General features: G+C 38.1%; 1 long non-coding RNA gene across 1 annotated transcript; it reads right to left on the bottom strand.

Moving 5' to 3' along the window:
- Window positions 1–800: 800 nt before the first annotated feature.
- Window positions 801–5,335, bottom strand: LOC116702983 (uncharacterized). The gene is made up of 2 exons (XR_004335300.1): window positions 5,154–5,335; window positions 801–1,415 (listed from the first exon to the last, which is right to left on the bottom strand). It is a non-coding gene; the product is annotated as an uncharacterized LOC116702983 (long non-coding RNA).
- Window positions 5,336–8,842: the final 3,507 nt, after the last annotated feature.

Here is an 8,842-nt window from a genome sequence, read left to right as displayed (position 1 = left end):
ACACCACAGGGTGTAGGCGGACAGCCAGTGAGTCAAAATGAGGCCCAAAGTAACCACTCTGAAATGAACGCTTTAGAGGACAGCCAAGCCACTACATAAAACACACAGACACACACGGAGAACTAGTGAGAGGAGAAGAGACACTGAATCCAAACAGTTGTTGGCGATGGTGTGTGTGTGGACTAAAAGTCCTTTCAGGAAAAAAGTTTGGAAAGACAGCAATTTCTCTTGACCACTCCACTTTCCAATTTGTTTGGAAAGTCTTTGAGGAAAAGTGTTTGGAGAAAAAGAGTGGAGAAAACAATGCGGTCCACGCCAAAAACAAAACTCTAGGTCAACAAAGTGATGAGAACAGACAGGGAACTGATGTGGCTGCTGGATTTTGTATTTGTGCTCCTATTTTATTCTGAGTCTCATGATAAGAAATAGTTCAGTGAAATTAAACATACTAAGAGTAGGAGGTCATTTTAGATTCAAGCTACTTCTCCAGGCTTTTTTAATGCTGGAATGTTGAAATTTTTCTTTCCATGAGATATTTGTCATCTGACAGTTTCCACCAAATCTTTGCAAACAACTACGGGGATTGGTTTCTTTGTGGCTACCATGATGACTTGAAATATGACTAATGTCACTGAAAAATACACAAACACAACTTGGCAGCTTCACCTGCACAGTAACAGTTGTCTGAGCCAGCAGGGGTACCACGCACATCTAGGAGCAGTTTCTCAGGTCCAAACAAGGATTTATTTCTATATGAGAGGATTGTTTAGTTTGGAGACAATAATCACACTGACTCATTGTTCAGAAAACATACCTTTAATCAAATATTGATGCAAAAATGTCTTTCTTCAGCAAAAAATACTTTCTAAAAATATTTGTTGATAAATGCTTTACATGTTTGTAAAGCTAAAGAAATCCCAAACAATTGCAGCCAATGATTAATAAAACAAAAAACCTTTCCGAGGAGTCTGTCTGAGCACATATCTCCCACAATCTTTGAGGGAGAATCGTGTTTCTCTAAAAGCTTTCATGCCATTCCAGAAAGTTCAGATTTTGTGCTGTCTGCAGTCCGAGAGCTCCCCGAACTGTGAGGTCAGTGGGAGGAAAAGGTGGTTCAGGGTTGGAGCCAAAGCCAGAAACAGGCCAGAGGCCAGAACATTATGAAACACACAAACACACAGCTGTGTGTGGACAGCCTCCCACTGTTCTTGCCGATCCACCACAACAGCCCACTAATCCCTCTTAGATCTGCTCATCAGGGCCAGACAGTGCCCATCCAGTGGTGCTGCTGCATCTGGTGGAACTAAACAACAAAATAATCTTGTTTTACAGCCACAGCAGAATGGAGCAGGGGGCCCATGAGGTGGGAGTCCAGAGGGCCCTCACCGGATCCCCTACCACTCCTCTCTGTCCCACTGAGAAAGAAAAAACATAGAAAAGGTGTTGTGAGGACATGTTGACCTCAACCACATGTGTATAAGATTTGATTTGATTTGAAACAGATTTGATAAGATGTTTTTTTCATTCAAGTTAGGATAATGTTCAAATTAGAAATATCCATCAAGGTCAACTGATGCCTTAATATATTTGTGTGTCCAAGTTATATTTGTTTACAAATTTGTTGTAAAAAGTAGAAAACAATAAAGGGCAACACAAAGCAACCAGACTCTTATGCAATAAAACCAATACATTTTTGACTAGATTAGGTGCAAGAGGATTTGCATGGCTGCCCCAGACTCAGCAACTCTAAAAACTAAAAGCCAATAGTTGAATTTGAAGATTGAAGATTGTGTTTATCGGCACACAATAATTAAATTATTCTCTTATCCCCCTATAATAGAAATAACTTCATATTATAAAATCACATTTGACTACTGCCAAGTTTTCATAAAGGTTTTAAAAATGTTCCTAACCCATATCTGTGGGATCTTTAAGTTTTCTTTAAGAGTATATGACCAGTGTCTGTAGGACACAGGTCTCTTCTTGTATGCTTATACACTTTTTTCTCAGTATGATCAACAGATATGTAGTAGCAAAAGAATTCCTGATATGTACCTTTCACACAGACAGCAAAAAAACACCAAGAGACAGATGTTTTGTTACCACTAACCAATAACTTAGAAACACAGGCCCACATGGAATTCCATTGACACCTCCATACACTATCCACAGATTTTAAACAAATAAAAAATTTATCTCATGAAACTCAAAGAACTCAAAAGAATGGTAACACACCTCTGCCCCAAGCAACAACACATTCAGCTAAATGCTTCATTCAATTTTCATTCTGGATCACCGCTGCGAACTATGAAAAGAACTCTCTAGATTCCGTCTGGGTCTGCTTATAAGCAACCCAAAACATATGAACACTCCAAATAATATAAGTTTCTCTAGATGATCCAAAAATCACAGTGATGACCAATTTGCCAGGGAGAGACAAAGTACATGATCAAGAAGCTATTTAATCACTCACATTCCTAACGGAGGTTACCCCAGTCTTGTATTGTATGTAATTGTATTTACACTAAAAGTTTCCTGCAAGCTGACATGATTTGGACTCCTATTCTGTGGCAAAAGGCAACAAATAAATTTCCCTTGAGAAACAGAGAAAATCCAAGGAACGTGCCATAAAACTACTGTTTAAGCATACGGCTGAGGTGGATGTTATTGAAAAGGATACATTACAAGGTTGACCTAAGGTCATGGCTCATTCCTTCGCTAGGGACAAGCTAACAGCAGAGCAGTGGGTGGACACAGCTGTCTCAGTGTTTTTTCTTTTTTCCTGCACTTGAGCACCACCTCAGTTACTCTTCTTCCTCCTTTTAAACACGCCCATTACCAAAACATGAACAGTCCTCTTCACTTACTTCAGGAATGTTACAAAGCTATGCAGGCCTCTCTGCATCCATGCACTGCAGGAGATAATATCTACATGCTGATGTGTGCAGGGTCAGGGTTGCTCATGAATTAAGCAATAATAAAACTTCACATTGTGTTTGTAGAATAGAAAACCAAAGAAACCCCATTGAGTTAGTAAGTAAAAAGTGAGTTTATTCAAATAGCCCTTTGTAAATAAACATCCTGAACTGCTTTCAGAATACTAATACAATTTTGATATTACAGATACTAAAACCAATGCATTAAGTGATTGCTTTTAGGGTAAAGAGACAACCAACACACCTCAGTCAGAACATCTGCATGACCTACGTGGGCCTGATGTGGCTCAGAATGTAGAGTTCAGGAAGCATAGAGTGGGTTGCCCACATATCACTATATAAATGCAGTCTTTTTACCTACGAGGCATGACAGTAGAATAAGTAAACAAACACTAATTTGACACGCTGATAAAGACCTCATCAAAATTGCACCCCAGAATTGACCTTACCAATGAAGAAATAAGACCCAATACATTATTCCAATTTAATGAAACAGCCTCTGTGGCACAAATAACCTTGTGTTGTCCTGCATTAAGTTGCAGAAAACCCATCTTTACCCCTCAACAAATCATGTAAATCTGTGTGTAATTAATAAATGGATATCATCTGGTATTGTATTGACTAAAGATACAGTATTTTATAAAAGTATAACTTATCTGCAGAAGGTTGATAGGAACAAGGTAAACTGAAAGGAGCCCAAGGGGGAAACCTGATGCACACCTCAGGGAAAGGCAGTATAACGTTTCCTCTAAAGTGGCTTTGCTATTGTTAGGTGCTACTGAATAGCATGCACACAGAACTGGCATCCACAATCTTGCTCAAAGGAACATGATTTTAAAAGGAAATTATAGCATGTCTGAAGATATAATCCTTTATTTCACTAGCTGTTTTTCAGAGTAGAAGAAGTAGCTCCAGTTTAGCAGATGTGCTATTTGCCATCTTCTGCCAAGGCTTAATGCTCACTTAAGGATAAACAATAAGGAGGGCTATGAGCTGGGACAAAGCAAAAAACACAACTGCTCTTGGCATTATTTGGCTTGCAAAGCCTAAAGGTTATTCATTGTTGGGAAGAAGTAGTAGCAGACAGACATATGGGAGGGGAATATCAAAATTCATAATGAATTTTTTTTACAAAGCATAATTTGTCCCGGTGTGGAAACACACACACAAACACACACACACATACACACACACACACACACACACAGCTTAGAAGATTTATGTGGGGTCATTAATCTGAGCTCCACTGCTATTGCAACACCATTATTTTGCCGTTTAAAAAGTGTGCATATTTGTATTCATGTTCACATTTACATTAGTAGAAAACTGGATGATACACACACATGAATTGCCTCCACAAACAGGCCTGGTGACACAAACACATCTTGCTACAGAGGAAACCTTTTTCCAGGAAGCTGTCTGACAGGATGACAGACCCCAGTGTGGCGCCGAATCAGTTGGCAAAACAAAAACAAGCTGCAGGCTTTATCCTGATGTTTATATTATGAACTTGATTTTGATTATCATGGGAGAATCTAAGCTGTGCTCTCAAGCTACATATATCAACATTTTACATAGCGTTGCACTTGTTTGTTTTTAGTAGTGTGGGTGTGTGCAAATGCATTAGTCATTGCAATTAAGTCTGCTTTTCAATGCTTAAAACATGTGTGTTTTAAATTACAACTAAATTATATGTGTTATTTCTATTAAAAGGTCTTCATGCTGTCCAATTTTATATTAATTAAGCATGCAGGATCCTGCATCAACCATCTGTGTGAGCTGTAAATGTTGACTTGATAGTGACTTAGAGGAGCTCTTCCACCCCTTATTTACTTCCTCCCTGCCATCTGACAATGAGGAGGCTTCCCAGCCACTGGACGCTGGTGCCTGGTCTGCAACACACCATAATCCACCACAGACTTAATGAGCTTAATGTGCACTCCCAGGCCTCAGAGCTTAAAGGCATGTGCACTGCATGCACTGTACTGCAGTGTTGCACTGTTTGCCTCTGTATGTGTGCATTCTCCACATTAAAAGAAAATCAAACACACAAGCATTGAGGTGTGTCTGCTGCTGTGATTAATCTAACTTTCTGACATCATTTTTCAGTATACAGTAACAGCTAGCATCGCAGCAGTTCTCTGTGAGAAAAGACATTACAGACATAATCTTATGAAATGCTTCAGAAAGTGGTTTAATCATTATCATTATACTCACATTACACGTCTGTGACCATCTGGTGCCAAAGTGACTGTGCAAACAGCTGACATGCATCCGGTGCTGACCGAGGCTGAGCGTACTTTCATTTGTAAACAAGCCATATGTCGTCACGCAGTCTAAAGTCTTTAGGGGAAAGTGAATGCAGACCTCAGCCTTACAGTGGTGCTGAGGCTTCCAGGAATAGGAACAGATTTCAGAGCTTGATTGGGGATAAACTGTGATTTAGTCCTGCGACCCAGGGTCCACTCTGCCCCTAACACTAACACCCACTTTCTCTTCTGCTGCAACAAATGACCACATTACAGGCATTTCCACGCAAACCATAAATCAACACTTGTTCCTTATTAAAACATAGGATCAATGATTAAATAAGAACTTTTGTCATGTCATTGTACATTAGCAAACAGTAAAGTTAGTCTGACTAATGTTGTAGAACTTTAAAGATTGTATTTGAGGGATTATTGCATTAACACCCAACCTTCACACACAAGTAACTGAGACTGTAACTGATGAACAGTTTGTTATTGCTTGAGTATTTATTTCAAATCATCTTATTTGTTTTTTTAAATCAAGCAAAGCACAAATTTCAATCTCCTCTATTGATTGAAAACAGTATTAAATATCTACCTTTTAATGTATTTCCATTTGAAATTTGAGATACTGTGTGTTGTGGGTGTTCGTAATACAACTCAATATAAATGGTGATGGACTTAAAATGTCTAATAAAACATAAGTGAACACAGTCAATATAATTGCTTAAACAAATCTAATCTCCAGGGTGCTGCTTTTGCAGGAATGAGAAACCTGTGTTCCAATACTGTGTCTCTATTAGTTGAAAAGCAGAGATATAAGAAAGAAATCAAGCTCGCCCGGAATAAGAAGGATCTTCCTGGTATGTAGACTTAAAATGAAACATCATTTGGCTGTCAAACTGCAGGGCTATTGTTGCTGTTTTGTTTGACTGGCCATACTAAAAGTATTACTGAAAAAAAGTATTGAAAAAAGTTGAACTGAACTTTATGCGCAGTCAAAGCCAACCAAATGTTAAAGTGTCACAGTTTAAACTTACCAAGCAGAACTGAATGAACTACACTCTTTAAGACTGTTAATTGTGTGCTGACTAGACTCGTTCATTCAAAGCTCCTAAACCGTCACCGTCATATTGGCCAATTTAACATTTTGTCTTTGATCCTGCAGAGCCTCATCATCATCAACTCTGAATTAGTGAATTGGTGAATATCTCACCGCTCATGTGTAGGAAATACTCTTCTTTAACCACGCTTGCTTCTGATTTGGCTCCATCACCGCTGCAGCTGTGGAAAGTGTAGCACTTGACATTTAAGAGTCACTCCTGAGATGCAGAACTCCTTCTTGCACAAGTGTTTACTATAGCAAATGCAAAAGGAAAGATTGTATGTTTCCACTGCACTAATGTGCTATTACTGCCATGTTATGACAACTGATATTATAAGTCTTTTTGTCCTGTTATCTGAATTTATACTTTTAGATAATGTGACACAGTGAATGTCTTTTTTCAATTTTACATTCAGTAGAGTTCTCTGCTCTTATGTGGCTGATTAGATTCATGATAGCTAATCGGGGAAGAGTCTGAGTTACAGTTTTCTGAAGGGTCATTAAATTGTACACTATCTTTTCAAAGTCTACACTTCTGGAATAACACATATTCATATCTGAGTGAGGACAAGGCCAACAACTGAATCTAATAGACTGAACAGGACTCTGGTTATGCTAACTCCTGAATATAAGATCAGTCAAATGTGCTGCACTTGAATTATTCCCTTTCAATATTTTAAAAGTGGTGCAAGAGACTTATGTTAATCACTTTCTAAAATGCTTGAGTGTGCTCACTGAGCCATGGTAAGGCGTTTTGTTTTGAAACAGTGCATTCCATAAACTGTTCATTATGTTTTTCTGTTGCTGGCCTAGAACTAATCCATTACTTGCAGGAAGAGCAAAAAGGGCACTGATACATTTAGAGTTTATGAAATATCTGCTTCCAGGTTCTTTTAACACTGTGTAGCTTTAGGGCTTCAGGACTTTGATGCTGTATCCCTCCATCCCCTGAAGTGTTGAGCAGGAAATTGAGGGATGGAGCAGTACACAGGACTGATCAAGACCTGATGTTACCATGTTGCATGTTCAGTGTTATCTCAGACCCATGAGCTTAGCAATGATCAAATAAGGTTTTCTAGGTTTCCAGTGACATAAAACTAAACATGACATTTAATTATTGTTATAGCTTATTGACTTATCAACACTTACTAAAAGTTGTGGTAATACTGTATTGTAAGGATTATATATATATATATATATATATATATATATATATATATTGTATGGGACCCCAATAATTGGAATTTATTTGGGTTGTTAAACTATAATACGTCTCAGACTTTACAAAATGAAAAATTATGCTGTGTCCTAAATTGTGCAATTCTGTACTTACGCTTGCTTATTTGAGTACATAGTGTGTTCACACTGACAAAGTATGGCCAAAAGTCAATGCATACAAGTACCAAAAAGTCAAAAAGTTGAGTGTGGAACACTGGACACTACTCGCCCTCAATGGGGGCCCTTTTTGCCACGGAGTATAAGCTATGCAACCACCAACGAATTTTCAAACTTGTGAAAATGGCGCTGGAGGAAGCAGCAGCAGTTGTTATTGAAACGACAAACACCAAATTATACTGTACAAATGTAATATATACATGTTTTTTTCCAACAGTACCATTATACTGTAGTCAGATGTAAGAAAACAACCTGGTATTTAATTTTAAGAAAGAAGCGTTATTTCCGGTCAGTGCATAACGGCCACACCAGTTGGAAACAACATTACCCTGTCAAAATGTACACACTACACAAGTGATTACATAGTGTGTACACAGTGTACTACATGTAAGTGTACACACAGAAGTGTCCAAATTGTGACACACCCTAAGAATGTGTAATCATCAAAGCGTCAACTAAAATGAATATATTAAGTCATGAAAAGATACAGCCTTTGGGCATTGTAATAAAACAAATAAGTTATTAACTAACTTAAGTTATTATCCATATGGGCTATCAAAGTAGTTTATGGTGAAAGCTGCTGCTGTTGAAACTAAACACATGTAATACTTTACTTAATCATATGCTGTGCAGCATTGTTCTCCATGTCAGGATTATGATATGTGGTATAAACTGGGGAGAATGTGCACGATAATCCTTAATCTTTTTAGTGAATTTAAATTGCCTAATTACAGATTCCATTCAACAGAACAACACAGGCAAGTGGTCATTCTAACATACTGCATTTATTACAGTACTTTGATAAACAACATCTGCTTCATTACAAACATTTTCTCATATGTTCATCATAATAGAGAGCCACCATTATTCTTCCTCTGGGCATTTAAATATGATTTCAATTTTCTTTCATCTTTAACATTCAGTTTAAAGGTCCAATGTGTAGAAATTTCTCCCACCTAGCGTTGAGATCATATATCGCAATCAACTCTCTCGCACTACGCAGTTTAAGGTACAAATTACAGCTATGGTAGCCTTCACGCTTCAGAAAGCCGGTCTTTTGTTCTTAGCAATATCCTTTTTCTTTTTCTGCGCAAAGAAGAAGACTCCTGTTAACTAAAATTTGGAAGGCGGGGCATATCCTGTTTGTCCCTTACCGG

The sequence above is a fragment of the Etheostoma spectabile genome, chromosome 15 (assembly GCF_008692095.1).
Source record: "Etheostoma spectabile isolate EspeVRDwgs_2016 chromosome 15, UIUC_Espe_1.0, whole genome shotgun sequence".
Classification (NCBI taxonomy): Eukaryota; Metazoa; Chordata; class Actinopteri; order Perciformes; family Percidae; genus Etheostoma; species Etheostoma spectabile.
This window is presented reverse-complemented; position numbering and strand designations above follow the sequence as displayed.